Consider the following 18,789-nt stretch of genomic DNA (forward strand, 5'->3'; position numbering starts at 1 on the left):
TCATAGCTACAATTTTACATTCATTTTGAATAACATGATTAAAAGCTATCTCTCCTAACATCCTAGACTAGAATCTGCCTGAGCAAATGGCTCTGCATCTCTAGAGCCTTGAACAGGTTGTGGTGTGGGCTAAGCTCTCCATAACTGTATGTAAGATTAATCAAACATGTATGTATGTAACATACCTCACAAAATCATTAAATATTTCTTTTAGTTAAAAATTAGGTCTTGTGTGGTGATCTAGAAAGAATTAACAAGCAAATAATACAATTATTCCGTATTTATTAGAGTACAACTTATTGCCACTTAGAAATACTATTTTTTTTAGTACATGTAATTTATAGATGTTTTGTTTTCATCATTAGAGGTCTGTTAGGCCTTCTGTTGTTTAGAATAGACTTTCCTAAGGGAACTAGATCTAGGAGGAAATAGTATAAAGATGATTACATATTTTTAAAAATATCTTAGAAAGCAAAGGAAAAGTGATGATTCCGAACATTAAGCTTTTTCAAGTACAGTAAGATACTCAAATCATGGTTTTAAAAATAGTTCTTAATATGTAAGCAGTGGAGTGATTCCTCACAGAAAGATAGATGCATCTTAATGGTCAGAAAGAAAACTCCCCTCTCAATTACCATTGTCTAGTTTGCCTAGTTTTCATTCTGTGTAACTACCTATTATAGTATTGTATATGAGAAATAGAAAAAAAATATTGGGTAAGTGCTTAAATTCTGAAAGTAAGCCATTTTTCTCTCTGTTTTAATCTGAAGTCATTCTACAACAGGAGTGCTATAGACAAGTCACTGTAAAATATGGCCCAGTTGCTGCTTTGGACATATTCATGATGTTTACAAGTGGCTGCTCTATCTTCACAACTGATTCTGTCCATTATTATGTTCCTACAAGATGACTCATTGTTTTAATACTTCTACAAAGCCTGAAGAATGCACTCAGGCATGTTCAATCGATTAGAAATAAGTCTCCCTTAGGACAGCACAGAACTTTGGTGGGGTTTTTTTCATTTCTAATTTTCAAAACAACATGTTTTTGATGAAATGTTCCAGATCAACAAACAGCCTTAAAGACTGATGGTCTCTCAAACTCCCCAAACACAGCCAATGAGGATGACTGCTACTTGAAATTCCAACTGTGTTGGAGAATGATTTCTTGAGAAGCCATGAAAAGAAACATTTTGTTTTAAAAAAATACTTAGCACCCTCTGGGACTATGAGGTTTCTGGAAGACATACATTCTTCTTCCCTCATTCCTTCCTTCCTTTTATTTTGTTTCAACAAGTATAATATTTATTTTGTGTATTTGTTGTATATATTATATATTCTTTCAATACATTTATGGGCACTTAGCATATTCCAGGAACCATGCTGTATTCTGGGAATGGAAGCATGTGTAAAATGCAGTTCCTGTTCTTTGGGGTATTATCTATTTAATGGGATAAACAGCTAAGAAGAAAATCCCCAGTAGAGTATCACATGCTTGCTGGTAGATCTTTACCTATTATTAAATAATAATGGCAAACCACTTACACGAAAGGCTCTACCAAAGATGTATCCTACATTAAAAATTTTAAAGGTTCCAGTATATTTATATCCTGAAAAGAAAGTGATCACTTTTTCTTTTTGCTATTTTACCTGTTAAAGGCAGCCTCTAATTATAACTGAAAACTAGAGTTTTAAAAATGTTTATTTATATTGAGAAAGTGAGAGCAAGTGTAATCAAACATCAATGGGGGAAGGGCAGAGAGACGGAGAGAGAGGGAGAGAGAGAATCCCAGATAGGCTCTGTGTTGTGAGAGCAGGGCCCAAGGCAGGGCTCAATCTCATGAACCTAAACCATGAGATCATGACCCAAGCTGAAATCAAGTCAGATGATTAACCAAGCACCTCTGAAAACCAGATGTTTTGATAACATATATTTAATAATATGTTCAATGAGGAGACATAATTTAAAAAATATCACTGAACCCTGAAGATCTCTGTTCTTTGAATTAAAAACTATAGGAATGAGATTAGGTTGCAGGTTATAAAAATAATTGACACTGCAGAATAAGGAATCTGAAACAAATCAAGTTTCCTCCTCAGCACCTCCTCTAGAGTTTCCTTTATCGAGATTAAAGTGGTTCTTGGATCTACATTTAGTTTTATAGTGTTTTCTTCCAGCCCTTGCTTATATACTTTTTGTCAATTCTTATACCTCTTCCTCTTCTTTTGGTGAGACATACAACTTGATGAATGTGTCAAATAGATCATTCTAAAATGCTGGATATAATTTGTTTTTCTTCTGTAGAGTCTTTCTTCAGGAGACTGTCAAGTATTTCTAAAGCAATCCTTGATTATTCATAGTTTATTTACTACTTGGCCTTCCAATTGAAATTTCTAAAAATAAATTAGAAAAAGTGTCAGAATTACTCAACTCACATGTGGGGATTTGTGAGGTGGGATAGAGAATGTCTTTTCATGTGGTATTAATCCATTACTGTGAAATATCTTTTAAAGGTATTTCCCTGTCATATGAACATGTAAAATATAAAGCAATCCATAGTCATAATAATAAAACCCATATTTAACCACTATTAGTATTTTAGCAGAGGTCCTGCTATTTTGACATATTTTTACATACTTGATGTTATGCTATAGATACATGGTTTTAATCCTTTTTAAGTTAACATTGAGGGCTTTTTTTCTCCCTACCTCATTAATATATTCATATTAATGGTGCATTACATTTCGTGACACGGCTCATTTCTCACTTCTCGGATTTTTCAAGTTGAATCTATGTTTCAAAGTATTTTATTATTTAAAACACTCCATAAACTCTCCTCCCCCTTTACTGTCATCTGATCATTGCTACAATTCCAGAAATGCTCTAATCTTATCTGAGGTCTGTCTTCCCACTTGTGCTCCAGATCCTATCCTGCCTCATCTTTCAAGGTTATTAATCCCAAAATTTCTCTCTCTTCCACACCATCAATTTTTCCTTCTCTATTGAATTATCTTTATTGACATAAAATGTTCTTTAGGTTCTTCCATTTATTTAAAAAAAAAACCCTGCTCTTTAAACTATAACCACATTTTTTTGCTTCCTTTTATAGCACAGTTCTTTGAATATGTTGTCAGTACTTTTATACTCACTTTCTCATCTGCATTTTCCCTCTCATTAAGTTCAGCCAGATTTATGCTCCTAAGCTCTCCACTGAATATACTCATACCAGATCACCAGGGACTGTCATATTACCAAATACTAAATGAGCTGGCCTCATCTCTCAAATGACCTCATTGCCAGGTTCATTCTGTCTAGTTTGACCAATCATATTTTCTGAAAAAAATATTCTAGTGTTTTTGTGTGTATTGTACTCTGTTAGATTGTCTCTCTACTCACTATCTGCTCCTCCTCTGTCTCTTTGGCTGCTCTTCTAGATCCCTTTTTCAGGACTCAAATTTGTTACCATATCCTTCTCTGTTTATAGCCTTGTGTAAAAGATGTCATCCACTGCTATGCCTTTAAATACCTAAATGTGAAGCTACATCTTCAGCCTGATATCTCTCCTGAACTACAGACTCATCTTCCTGCTTCTTTACATCTCCACATGAATATTATGTCAGAGTCAGCATACACCAAATTAAACTCCGTCAACAAACTCTTTGGCAATGCACACCTCAGTAATGTTGCCACCATCTACCATCTGCTTAAGCCAAAAATGAGGACCAGGTACCATTGATTCCTCTCTTATCTTAATCCCCACAACCATTGTGCCAAGAAATCCTGTCACCTTGAATTCATCATGTTACTTATATATGTAGTTCTCATGTCCCTACTGCCACCTTAGTCTTTCCCTACAAGACCTTCCTCATTAGTTGACTAGTTGGCACAGTTGACTCCTTACAATGCATTTATTAGAAATATCCTTATAAAACAAAAATTACCCTATTTCCCACTTACCTGCTTAACCCCCTGTATTTGTTTCCTCATTTTCTATAAAACCCAAAGTCAAGTCCTCTGACCTTTTGGATCCCAAATTAATGAGGTACTGCTAACCTCCATGACTGTTTCATAAACTCTCTTTGCACTTACTGTCTGCAGCCACGCTGTCACTTTTCTTGCTGTTGCTTTGATAGGTCAAGTTTTATAACCATTACTTCTGTTTCTCAGTAGCATGTGCACTACTGCTGGCTCCTACTTTTTATTTCTCAGCCTAAAAGTCACTTTTGCACTTAGGCATTCCCTGAAAGCCCAGTGAAATGTAGATCTCCAGTCTCTTTCATATTTTCTAGTTTCATTCTCATCATGGAATAATTTATTTAACATTTTTGATCTTCTGTGAGAATGCCAGCTCTATGAAATCAAGAATCTTTGGGTACTCTTCCTGCTCTGTCCCCAGTGCCTAGAAAATGTGTGAAATTTAGTGCGTGAAATGGAATGTCTTTGTAAAGGCCCATTTTTGCATTTCCTATATGATTTTCTTTGAACAGATTATTGAGTTCTAAGTGGAATTAGTGAGTTCTAGCCAATTGTTTTTTTAGGGAGTTTATACCTGTATTAGGGTTACTGATGTAACAGGAAATATAAAACACCCAGTTAAATTTGAATTTGAATTAACATTGAATAACATTTTAGTATAACTATGCTCCATGCGGCATTTGTGATATACTTATATTAAAAAAGTTACTCTATGTTTATCCCATACCCAAATTCACCTGGGCATACTGTATATTACCTGCCAGTGTTATCCTACATGCACTCTCAGCTAAAGTGCATAAAAATGATGGTGTCCTCCTATCCTTTCCCCATGCAAAAATGCACGAATCCTCTCCATTCCGCCAAACACACACGTACACATTCTTATACCAGACCAGGACCACTAAAAATAAGAAAAAACATAAGTCTGTACTTAGATTAGAATCTGTTTTACAATATATAACTTTTATTTCATTGAAATCCTGCTCGAAGCTTTAGTCATTCTGTACAATGCCAGCAATGGTCTGTATGTCTTTCTGAATCCAAGTATGACTCTTGATTAGACCATAAAGTTGTTTTGATCTGAATGGACTTTTTGAATTGTTATTTTCCCGATAAGCAATAACATGGAGGAAATCTGGTTCTGGCTGGGGTGATGTGGTTTGCACGTGAACAAATGTTCAAAATTTGGCATTTATGGCATTTATGGAATCTAGAAAACATGAGAATCAGGAGTCTGAGGTATTTTAAGTCACTGAGGATGTTGAAAAAGAAAAAAGAAATCTCTAGGATGGCAGTTTATGTTCTAGAACTTCCTAAATGTTTGCCTAATATGTTGCAAGTGTTTTTGGCTACCCTGAAGGGAATGTAACTCTATAAATAGAAATGATATATATAAACTCTTTTTAAAAGAATAGTTAGAAAAGAGAATTAAACTTAATGCAAGCTTTCCTTTTGCTCGTGTTTTTATGTTATTGTAAACTAATAAGAAAAATGCTAGATAAAGTGAGAACGATACAAAAATGTATTTTTGTCATATATTTCTTCGTTAATCCACAATAAATCTCTAAAATGTTAGGAACTTGAAAAAGAAATGTAAAAACCTAGAAACCATACTAAATGAAATGACAACATTGAAAACTCTGAAGTAGGAAAGAATTCTCATTAGGGGGTCCCTGCATTTTAAAAGCCTTAAAAATCAAAATTGCTTCAAGTAGTTTTTATAATAGCTGAAATTTTTGGTTTATACTAGATTAGAGACTGCATTAGGTGCTGAGAATATCCTCTCTATTGTCCTCAACCAGAAAGGTTTGACTCTTTGATTTAGCATTTCCATAAAATGTAATATTTTCCGAGTTCTTACCATTATTTGTTGGCAGCTCCGTTCTATCAGCTGTAACTTAAGTCAGCAGGGTTTGTCATTATACGAGAAACAGGGAAAGGAAGGAAATACAAAGGAGCTATACTAGAACACCTGACTTCACTAGGCTGTATCCATTTGCTCTTTGTATTCAGAATTACAGGATAAATCGTTATATTCAATCCCATCTTTATCAGATAATAGTAGCAATGGTTCATGTGCACTGAGTGCTCATTAGAGTGTGGGTAAGTGTGTGTTGCTTAATATTTAGTATCTGATCATGTGAGCTTCCTTTTCCACTTACCTTCAAGTGAATATTGTTTAACAATAATAACCTTCTAGAAATTCCACCAAGAAATCATAAATAGAAGACAATGACCCAAGTTGCCACAGACTGTTTTTCCTGATGCTTGCATGCCCTCACATGTCATAGCAATTTGGTTCCGTGTATCAAGGGAAGAGCAAGGTTTCTGGTCTGAGAAGATGTAGGCTTGAAGTCTTATTCACCACATGTTTGTAAATAACTAGAACTCCCTTGGGTCTCTGTTTCTATTTATAATACAGAGATTTGATTATTTAAAAATGAAAAAATGAGTAACCAAAAAAATGCACTTATCACCAAATATGATGCATATAAAAGGGATTCAAAAATGTTGCTTCACTTCCTTTTTTCTCAAGACGCCCAAGAGCTATTACACCCCCTTCCTGAGTTCATATTATTTGCCAGACAATACTAATGCCTTTGGATTTCTTTAATGCTCACAATGCTTCTATGAAGTGGTTATTACTTTTTTATCATTCCCATTTTGTAGGAGTAAAAAATGAAATGCTTAGGCTCAAAGATAGTAAGTAGTACCCCTCAGGTGATCTTACTCTATCTTGGCTCCCTTGTCTATCTGGGTACAGAAAATTTGGATATACAATCTTTTAGGTTTATACTGCACTAAATAATACTCTATCTTTCCATTAATTATATTTCAGTTTAAGGATTCAAAGTGTCTTCTCTGCCGAAGTATAATGTGCTATGATAGACACCAGAAAAACACACATGTGACTTATTCTCTGTCCTCAAGGAACTTAAGATTGGAAGAAATTTATCTTAGTTCCAACCTCAAATCCATGAACTGAAGAATAAGGCTTATTCTATGATCACTAGAACAAAAAGGAGAAAACAACCATGTTGTATTCTCTTGGGCTATTAGAAATTGCTAATATAGATAAATTGCCAAGACATGCAGCTGAGAATTTATACACGTGCTTAATGAAATCTGGTCACCAGAGCAATTTAGTGAAGTTAAGGCAACTCAATTAGAAGAAAAAGAATAATGGACATAGAATTAACTCAAAGAAGTAATTCTAAATGTAGACAGAGTTCAGTTTTCTTTCTCTAATGCAGGGTGCGATAATAAAATTTAGATCTGAATTTACTGATAGTTAAACCCAATATAATAAAAACTTAAAAACTAAATTTTTATTTGTCTTTTATAACCATTGTAATTTGGGATGAGAGGTGGTTTGTTTGGTTTTTTTAATAGTTTATTGTCAAATTGGTTTCCATACAACACCCAGTACTCTTCCCCACAAGTGCCCTCCTCCATTACCACCACCTCTCTTCCCACTTCTCCTTCCCCTTCAACCCTCAGTTCATTTTCAGTATTCAATAATGTTTGTTTGTTTTACATGACTACCAAGTGTTCCCATCTGATTATAAGAGAAGTCCCAGAGTGATATTTTAATAAAATGTAATTAGAAACAGATAAACTGATAAACTTTGCACAGCTTAACATAAATCTCCTACAGGACAATAACTGTGGATTTAACACTGTTTGCTGTAGTCTCTATACTATTCATGGCCTGAATACCAGTATTATTTTAAGTATCAAAATAAGGGAGTGTTAGACAGGGTGACTTTGAAATATTGAGCAGTACATTCACATTGTGGAATAGAAATTCTACTTGCCTTTTCTGAGTTGTAAAAAAGATAGTTTGTCAAGTAGGCAGTTGGATTATTTATTTTAAAACAGCAAGTTAGCTGTATTACATTGAATGTGAAACTATGTCTTCTTTTGGCTATTGATTGGCCAAAATATTATCTCTTTGATTTGGTACATAAATACAGACAGTGAATGATCAACATTCTTAACACATGAATTTTGGTTATAAATAAGAAAAACTAGATGATGGATAATAAATTTCTAGCTGTCAAAGACATTTTTTTGACATATCCTTTCTTACCACCTAAATAACCCTGTCTCTATTAGAACAAATACATAAAACAGTTACTGGCTTAATTCGAGCATAAGTGAATTTTAACTAAACATGGATGCCATCAACCATATTTGTGCTGCTTTCAATATCCTTTCCTCTCCTGAGGTGCTGTGCATTTCTTTGTTTTTCTACAGTTGCTCAAAATATTTTATGAACTAATTTTTAGAAATTTCCATTGTAATTGGAAGCATGTTTATTTGAATATTCAAAATTATGGCTAACCTACCATGGTATACATTTTAAAATAGGAAACAATGCAGAACATATTTTTAGGGAAAAATGAGTTCTACATATGAGTGTATGTGTGTGCTATGGAAATGATGCTGGATAATTAAACACAATACCATTCACTATGGTTATTTCAGGAAGGTGAAAATGGAAAATGGCAGAAAGATTTAAGTTTTAGATATTTCTTGAAATTATTTTGATTGTGAAGATGTGCATTACATACATAATTGACAAAAGAAATCAATGAAGTCATATATAAAGGAATATAAAGAAAAGAAAAACAAGCCTTTTTTCCCATAGGGAACAATGCAACATGGATACTTAGGTCTTCCTTAAAGTGAAGAACGAAATTACCAGATGGATGAATTTAAGCAAAATAATCATATTAACATTAAGCTATATATTAGAGTAACATATTCCAAATATTAAGATAAACAATTTTTCTTGGATTTTCACCACAACTCTACCTTGAGAAATGGAATTTTATAGAATTAAGTAACTGCCAAACAAAACATAAAGTGTTAAATTCAGAATTTCCAATATTTTAAAATCAAGGAACTTTGTTCCTAACTACTATATTTATACTAATACTATATTTATACTAATACTATATTTATACTGCCTACTAGTATTTCCACAAAGCCATGTATTTTCTAGTGAGGTTTAGTTCCAATCTCAAATCCATGGAAAATGAATGAGACTTATTCTATTATTGCCAGAACAAAAAGGAGGAAACCCTTTTGTATTCTCTTGGACTATTAGAAATTGCTAATGTAGATAAACCGTCAGACATGTTGCTGAGAATTTATACACATGCCAATGAAATCAAGTAAAAACGATGACAGTTCTTTGAGATATCTTTCTTACAATCCTGTCATTGTGAAACTGCTTCATTAAGAAGTGTCTGATTTTATTACTAGTCATTTGGCATATCTAAGATGGTTTTGCAATTTAAAACTTATTTTAAATAAACTTACTCTTTTACTTTGTTTTTGACACATGGATTCAGAGGATTAAAAGGTCTGTAATTTAGCCTTATTTGTAGATATTCACAAACACATGTAGTAAAGTCTATATCTTGTTAAATTTATTTTTAAAGTTTTGCTTCTTTGTTTTATGATTTTAAATTTCATCTGCACAAGAGAAAGTCCACCCTGTGAAATTTATTGAATAGATGATTTTCTTAGATTTTTGCTCCTTTGTTTATTTTTTATTTTATTTATTTATTTTTAAATAGTTTATTGTCAAATTGGTTTCCATACAACACCCAGTGCTCCTCCCCACAAGTGCCCTCCTCCATCACTGCCACCTCTTTTCCTCCCTCCCCCTTCCCCTTCAACCCTCAGTGCATTTTCAGTATTCAATAATCTCTCAAGTTTTGCGTCCCTCTCTCTCCCCAACTCTCTTTCCCTCTTCCCTTTCCCCTGATCCTCCATTAGGTTTCTCCTGTTTTCCTGTTAGACCTATGAGTGCAAACATATGGTATCTGTCCTTCTCTGCCTGACTTATTTTGCTTAGCATGACACCCTCAAGGTCCATCCACTTTCCTACAAATGGCCATATTTCATTCTTTCTCATTGCCACATAGTACTCCATTGTGTATGTATACCACATCTTCTTGATCCATTCGTCAGGTGATGGACGTTTAGGCTTTTTCCACGTTTTGGCTATTGTTGACATTGCTGCTATGAACTTTGGGGTACATGTGCTCCTATGCATCAGTACTTCTGTATACCTTGGGTAAATCCCTAGCAGTGCTATTGCTGGGTCATAAGGGAGTTCTATGGATAGTTTTTTGAGGACCCTCCACACTGTTTTCCAGAGCGGCTGCACCAGTTTACATTGCCACCAACAGTGTAGGAGAGTGCCCGTCTCTCCACACCCTCGCCAGCATCTATGGTCTCTTGATTTGTTCATTTTAGCCACTCTGACTAGTGTGAGGTGGTATCTCAATGTGGTTTTGATTTGTGTTTGCTCCTTTGTTTTAATTTACAATGTTTTGGTTGACTTGAACTGCTGGAGGAAAAGAACAGAGCTATTTGTAAATGTACAGTTACTCTTTGAATATGTAGATTAGAACAACCTTTGATTTAGTGATCATAACTCACAAACATTTATGTTTACTCCTTGAATGTTGTCATTACTGGATACTTATAACAATTTCTATAATCTAAACATTTGGGAATACGTGGGTAGCTCAGTCGGTTAAGCCTCTGGCTCTGGTGGGGTTAATGAGTTCTAGCCTCCATCAGGCTCCATGCTGACTGTGCAGAACCTGCTAGGGATTATCTCTCCCCTTCTCTCTGCCCTTCCCCTGCTTGGTCTCTCTGTCTCTCCTTCTAAATAAATAAACTTTAAAAATTAAATATTTGTAAAATAGAGAAACCTTAGACAATTAAATTGCATTATATATATATATTCTATGTTTACTTTCAATAACAAATAATATTACTATTTTAATAAAAATTAAAACTGCCTCTTTACTATAAGTCCCCAATACTCAGGTTTGTTCTGAATTTTATCAGTGGATATAACTTCTATTTTGTAAGTTATTGTATTTGAAAATGTTTGTCACCAACAAACATTTCTGTGTCACAGCATCTCTTACTAGAAGCAGCTGGTAAAGGCCATTTATACTCTGGGATAGGTTGGCTTTGAAATGGCTAAATTGGGTAAAATAAAAGGGGGGTGTATATTGAATTCACTGAATTAAAAAAAGTCAGTGGATTTTCACCGTTTTAAGCAAGTCTTGTATCATGCAGAACATCTCAATATATTTTATGCTGATCTCATCAGTTTTGGTATTACTCTTTACTAATTACCTTTTTCTAATTTTAACTTGCAATTTCTAATTTAATCTAGTAGTTTGTTTACACTTCAGACAATATTTGTGTTGGGTTGAAGCATTAGCCATTTCAACAAGAAAAAATATGAATATTTCTCTATGGTTCTCCATAAGTTTAAGTAATAGAAGAAGAGCACAATTACAACAATAAAATGAAACAAAAACTGTCCTCACAACTATTGAATAGGTAATTTTTGAAGGTAATGGAAAATAGGTAATAAGTATTAGGTCTCTGCCTTGTCAGAAAGCATCAAGACCGTCCCTCATCCAGCCAGATGCTTTCAGAATGGCAGAGGCACCCTGGGGTGCTATCTTGATTTAGTCATGGACAGATTAAGAGGAACAGACTCAGAGGGAAGAAAAGTGACAAAACACAAACTGAGAGGTATTTATTCCAGTACTGGAGAGGCTACAGGGACAACTAGCCATAATAGTATTTCATGCAATATTTCACAAAGACATAAAATTTGTGATAAGTTTAGTTTTATCAACAAAATAAGTATTGTTTTGTTTTGTTTTGGTGTTGAGTTATATAAGTTCTTTATATATTTTGGATATTAACTCCTTATCAGATATATCATTTGCAAATATCTTTTCCCATGTGGTAAGTTTGTAAATGGTTTCCTTTTATTTGGTACATTCCCAAAAGTTGGATATATCTAGAAAAATATGCAACATCCAATGTCAAGGAAATTACTGCCTATCTTCTCTTCTAGAAAGAAAAAATGGTATCATGACTCACATGTAGGCCTTTACTCCATTTTGAGTTTATTTTTCGTATGATATATATAAAAAAAGTGGTCCAGTTTTGTAAGAAAGTGTTCCAGTTTTTTTCTTTCCCCTTTCCAGTGCTCAGGGCACCTAGGTGGCTCAGTCAGTCAGTACTGACTCATGGTGTCAGCTCAGGTCATGATCTCACACACTGTGAGATCAAGCCCCATGTTGCACTGTCAGCACAAAGCCTGTTAGGATTCTTTCTCTCTCTGTCCCTCCCCTGCTCTCTTTATCACTGTCTTTCAAAATAGATAAATAAACAAACAGTTTAGCTGTCCAGTTCTCACAACACCATTTGTTGAAGACCATCTTTTCCCCAGTGTTCATTCTTACTCCTTTGTCATAGGCTTCTTTCTGGAACATTTCTTCCAGAAATGTTTGATACTTTGATAGGGATTGTGTTCAATCTGTATGCTGTTTTGGATAGAATGGGCATTTTAACAGTATTTTCCCAATCCATAAGCATGGGAATGTCCATTTATTTGTGTCATCTTCAATTCATTTCATCAACATTTTATGGTTTTCAGAGTATAGGTCTTTCTCCTCTTTGGTGAAGTCCATTCCTAGGTGTTTTATTATTTTTTGTGCAATTATAAATGGAATTGTGTTTTTAAATTTCTTTAATTTTTAATTTCTCTTTCTACTCTGTTATTACTGTGTTAGAAACATAACTGATTTCTGTATATTAATTTTGCATCCTGAAACTGCACTGAATTCATTTATTCCAATAGTTTTTCTGGGTGGAGTTTTTAGTGTTTTCTATGGGATGCCATCTACCTACCATATAGTGGCAGTTTTACTTCTTTGTTATGACTTGGATGCATTTTATTTCTCTTTTTTTTTTTTTATTGCTGTGGGTAAGATTTCCAGTACCATGTTGAGTAAAAGTGGTGAGAATGGACATCCTTGTCTTAGTCCTGATCTTGGAAGAAAAGCTCTTAGTTTTTCACTTTGGGTATGATGTTAGCTGTGGAGTTTTTGCATGTGGATCTTTTTTCAACAATTTTTTAAAATTTTATTTATTTTGAGAGAGAGCACAAGTGGGGGAGAAGTAGAGAGAGAGGGAGAGAGAATCTCAAGCAGGCTCCATATTGCTAGTGCAGAGCCCAATGCGCGGCTTGAACCCATGAAGCCACAAGATCATGTCCTGAGCCAAAACCAAGAGTTGGATGCTTAACCAGCTGAGCCACCAAGGCACCCCTTTTATGTGGACCTTGTTATTTTGAGGTATATTAGCTGTAAACTTACTTTGTTGAGAGTTTTAATCATGAACAGATGTTGAATTTTGTCAACTGCTTTTTTTCTGCATCTATCGAGAGGATCATATATGATTTTTATCTTTCATTTTGTTGATGTATCATGTTGATTTGCAAATATTGAGCCATCCTTCAATCCTTGACATAAATCCATCTTGATTATGGTGAATGATTCCTTTAACATATTGTTGTGGTTTTCTAATATTTTGTTGATGATTTTTGTATGTATGTTCATCTGGGATATTAAGGTATATTTTTTTGCTGGTAGTTTTGTTTTGTTTTGTTCTTGCATTGTCTGTGTTTGGTTTTGGTATCAGAGTAATGGTGATGCTAGCTTTATATAATGTATTTTGAAATTTTCTTTCCTCTTTGATTTTTGGAAGACTTTGAGAGGGATAAATATTAGCTTTTCTTTAAACATTTGGTAGAATTCACCTGTGAATCCATTTGGTCCTGGACTTTGGTTTGTTGGAAATTTTTTGATAAGTAGTTACTGGTCTGTTCAGATTTTCTATTTCTTCCTGATTTAGTTTTAAAAGATCGTATATTTTCAGGTATTTTGGTTATTCATTTTTTTCTAGGTTGTCCAATTAGATGACACGCAATTTTTCACAGTATTTTGTTATAATCCTTTGCATTTCTGTGATGTCAATTGTTACATCTCTTCATTTCTCGTTTTATTTATTTGTATTCTCTTTTTTTTCTATTGATTAGTCTGGCTAAAAGTTTATCAATTTTGCTTAGGTTTTCAAAAAATTGACTCATGGCTTCATTAATCTTTTTCATTGGTTTTTAGTCTCTATTTCATTTATTTCTGTCCTGGTCTATTATTTCCTTCCTTCTGCTAGCCTAATGCTTTGTGCTTTTTCTAGTTTCTTTAGGTGTAAGGTTAGATTGTCTGAGACTTTTCTTGTTTCTTAAGGTAAGTCTGTATCACTATAAATATCCCCTTTAGAACTGCTTTTGCTGTGTCTTGAAGATTTTAGGGGCACCTAGGTGGTTCAGTTAGTGAAGTGTCCAACTTTGGCTCAGGTCACGGTCTCATGGTTTGTGAGTTCCAACCCCATATCAGATTCTGTGCTGAGAGCTCAGAGCCTGGATCCTGCTTTGGATTCTGTGTCTCCCTCTCTCTCTGTTTTTCCCCTGCTCACACTCTGTCTCACTGTCTCTCTCTCTCAAAAATAAATAAAGAATAATATTTAAAAAACAGATTTTAGATTGTTGTGTTTACATTTTAATTTGTCACCATATTTTTTTTAGTTTCCTCTTTAATTTCTTGGTTGGCCCATTGGATATTTAGCAAAGTGTTGTTTAGCTGCATGTTTGTTTTTTTCCTAGTTTTTTTTCCTTTAATTGATTTCTAGTGTTATACAATTGTAGTTGGAAAAGATGCTTGATATGATTTCATTCTCCTTAAAATAAATGAGATAATTGAGCTTTGTTTTATAGCATAACTTGTGATCTGTCTTGGAGAATGTTCGATGTGCAATTAAAAAGTATGTGTATTCTGCTGTTTTAGATAGAATATTCTGTATATATCTGTTAAGTCTATCTGGTCTAATGGGTCATTTATGGCCACTGCTTTCCTATTGATTTTCTGTCTGAAAGATCCATCCATTGATGTAAGTCGGGTGTTAAAAACCCCTAATATTATTGTTACTGTCAGTTTCTCCCTTTATATCTGTTAATATTTGCTTTATACATTTAGGTGTTTCTACATTGTGTGCATATATACTTATTATATCTTCTAGTTGGATTGATCCTTTTATCATTATGCAATGCCCTTCTTTGTCTCTTATTATAGTCCTGTTTTAAAGTCTATTTTGTTTAAAATATATCAATACAAAATAAGTACATTTAAAAAAAATTGTACTTCCATTTATATAGAATACTTTTTATCATCACTTTGGTTTCATTTATACGTATCTTTAGATTTGTTAGTGAGTCTTATAGCAGCATATAGATTTTCTTTTTCTTTCCATTCTCCCACCCTCTGTCTCTTAATTGGAGCATTTAAAATATTTACATTTAAAATGATTATTGATAAGTATGTACTTATTGCCATTTCGTTAATAGTTTCCTGGTTTTTATAGTTCTTTCTTTTTTCTTCTCTCGTTCTCTTTCCTTGTGATTTAATGACTTCTTTTAGTGTTGTTTTTGGATACCTTTCTTGTTCGTTTTCTGTTGATCTGTTATAGATTTTTGGTTTGTGGTTACCATAAGATTCATACATGACAACCTATATAACTCTATTTTAAGTTGGTTGTGACTGCCAGGGCAGAAGTTACTTTGCAAGGTGCTGAGTCTCAGCTGAGGCCACCTGCCTGGTGTGGTGGGGTAGTAGGTGCTCTGTGAACAGAGCTCGTCCTGGCCAAGGCTGCCCAGTGGGTGTGTCAGGGCAGGAGCTGGTGCCTGGAAGGGTACCTGCTCAGGCATATCCACAGGGGAACACTGGGGTATGGTGGATGATTCTAGCAAGGTAGATGGAGATTGTTAAAAGTGGCACCCACCAGCAGTGTGTCAAGTAAGCAAAAGGAAGGTAAGAAAAATGGCGCCCACCGGTGCTTCTGGACGAATTTCCTACAGATGCCTATGTTTCTGGCACACAGCCTAATTTCCACCAATTCAAAGCTAGACATCATGGAAGCTTGTCTTCTTGTGCTGGTCCCCAGGGTAAGAGATGTCCAATGTGGGACTTGAACCCCTTGTTCTTCAGGTTGGACCTCTTTGCCTGTGATATCCCTTATGCATGTGGGCTGCAATGCCAGGAGTGTCAGGCCCAGCCAGGCCACACCTCTGATCCTACTATTGTTCTTGAGGTGGCTTTTTCTTTCTCTCTTTAGCTGTGGAAGAGCTATTCTGCTAGTCTTTAGGCTCTTCTCAAAGAGTTGCCCTTTATGTGGTTGTAGACTTGCTCCATCTGTGGAAGGAGGTAAACTCAGGATCCTCCTATTCTGCCATCTAGGGATTAGGACTTATTTTCTTCCTTTTAGCATAGGAGAGTTTTGATGGCTAAATAGCCTTAGATAATTATCAGGCAGTTGCTCAAAGAAGGGCAAGGGCACTGTTTGATTAATGGAGGGATGTATTGTGCACAATTAGATCATGATACTATATTGTGATTGTAGAAACTAAATATGCCCTGAAAGTTGAGAAATTAGTTTATCATTGGCACCCCAAGTACCTTCCAATAAGTAAGATCAATTAAAATAGCCGTGTTTTCCTTTGGATATTCAACTTGCATAATTCTTATATAATTTTTAGATCATTTCTCTCAAAATTAGCCTCTTGACCTGACATTTGATGGTCTTTAACTTAGTTTTACAACTAAGACTTCAAAGTCTTCCTTTGCTGACAAATGATCTGATGCTAAAGACAATGTTTAGGTGTGCAGCTAGGAGAATAAGCGCTAGAAATCTATACTTAAAAAACAGTTCAGCTCTCAGATAGCAGCCACCTCACTGACTTTTTACATCATGCACGGATTTCAAGTAAGAAGCAGACTGGATGATAAACTGTCTGTTTTGGCCATTTCAAAGGCTGTCTCAGTGAAGGGTTCTTTTCATAAATGTCAGCTATGTGAAAATGCAAAGCATCAGCCTAATAAAGTAGTGCATATGGTCATTCAATTAGATTATCCTCTCCCTCTTAAAGGGGAACTGCAACTAATGGGCCTAATTGCATCTGAGAGCTTGGGACACTTTTATTTCCCCCTATGTGCTTTCTATTTCATTTGAGCGACGAGAGCTTTCTGTGGTAATGCCCTTATACTTTAATTAAAGAATTGAAGTCTGATTTTAATGTCCAACCATCCCACTAAAATGGAAATTGTAAATATTTTTGAAGAAAAAAACCCAGAATTGTGTTAAACTCTTCCATTAAAATATTGTAAATAAAATATGTGCTAAGTTTAATTAATCTTCATTGTCTACCAGAAAGGCCCCATACCTGGTGGCAATACTGAGAGCAGATGTACGAATACTGCAGGAGCCTATCTTGCTAAACATTTCCGAAGATTTTTCTTAGTATGTATAGCCTCCAGCTAGAGGATATGCCACTCTTTCTTTTTAATTTTTTTTTAACATTTATTAATTATTGAGAAACAGAAACAGAGCGTGAGGAGGGGAAGGGCAGAGAGAGAGGGAGATACAGAATCTGAGGCAAGCTCCAGGCTCTGTGCCGACAACAACCTGACGCAGGGCTCAAACCCACAGCCTACGAGATCATGACCTGAGCCGAAGTCGGCCACTTAACTGACTGAGCCACCCAGGTGCCCCAGTATGCCACTCTTAAAAATTGTGGCCAGTGTTCTGAATTTCATACGGAAGAATGACTTTTGGAGTGTCTTCTCAGCACGGGACCAGAGTCTCCCTTCTGAAAGCTTAGACTGAGTATGGTTTCTATTATATAAATAATGGCCCATGGTATGGTCTTTTCAGATGACTTAAGGAAACAAAATATCTCAGGAAACATACTGAAAATAAAAAATCCATTCTGTGTATTTTCACTAAAAAAATTAAGTATATGTACATATTAAGCACGTGTAACTGATAGCGATGTGCATTTTGTGTAGTATTTAAATGCTACTATTCCAGACAGTTATCATTTAGAAAATACATGCAGTTTGGGGTCAGATGTCAGTTAGAAATGGTGGCAGGTTGTACCATACTCCTTGGAAGTATGTGGCCGCTGGCCCTTGTGCGGGACACGTAGGACAGAGAGTGTCTCTTCCGTTCAAGCTCTTTTCCTGTAGCCCCATATCCTTATGCTGGTTTAGTGTGACCTGAAGACATCCAGAGCATCTTTGTCACAAACCTGTTCTCGTGCTTGCTCCACTTGGTAAGACTCTGTTGGGGAAACTCTCTTGATGTCACTCCATGGGATGACAATCCCAGCCTCCATCATGAGAGATGAGGCCACCTGGCATGCTTATAAACTGTGAAAGGAACAGTCTATCCTTGAAGAGAGAAAATGAGAGAAAAAAATTAAGGAAATACCATTCTTTAGCTTTTGTAATTATCGCTTTTAATTATTCTAAATTAAGTCTTTTGGTACTCAGGAATCATTTTTCTCCCACAGTGAGTGCTCCTCAGTTTCTAGAAGTAAGAGACTCCCTATTTTTGTCTTGATCCTGCTCTATACCTCTCTTGTAATTTTTACTACCATTCTGTAATAGCAAAAAGGAGAAAAAAGACAAAAGGAAAGTGTTGATGATAAAGAGAGCAAGGGACAAGAGGGGAGGGTTTTGTGGCAGAGATGAAGCTAGACAATGAACAGAAAGAAAATAATGTGGGATCACAGAGGCATAGACAAGAAGTGGTCACAATTGTGCTCTCCTCCTATGAGCCTTACTTTTGAGAAAACCCCATACCACCGTTATCTTGAATAATACTAAGTCCTGGAAACAATAATAAATTGTATGTATCAATAACATGTTCTGGAGATTTAGGAGACCAGAAACCCACAAGAGACCCTTTCAAGAAATAGGCAAGTTTCCTAAGGCCTCATTAGTTTAATTTTCCTCTTTACAATGTTACCGCATTAAAAAAAATTCCAGCCACAAAAAAGAAAAGCAAAACAGAATT

Source organism: Suricata suricatta, chromosome 5 (assembly GCF_006229205.1).
Source record: "Suricata suricatta isolate VVHF042 chromosome 5, meerkat_22Aug2017_6uvM2_HiC, whole genome shotgun sequence".
In the NCBI taxonomy this organism is placed as follows: Eukaryota; Metazoa; Chordata; class Mammalia; order Carnivora; family Herpestidae; genus Suricata; species Suricata suricatta.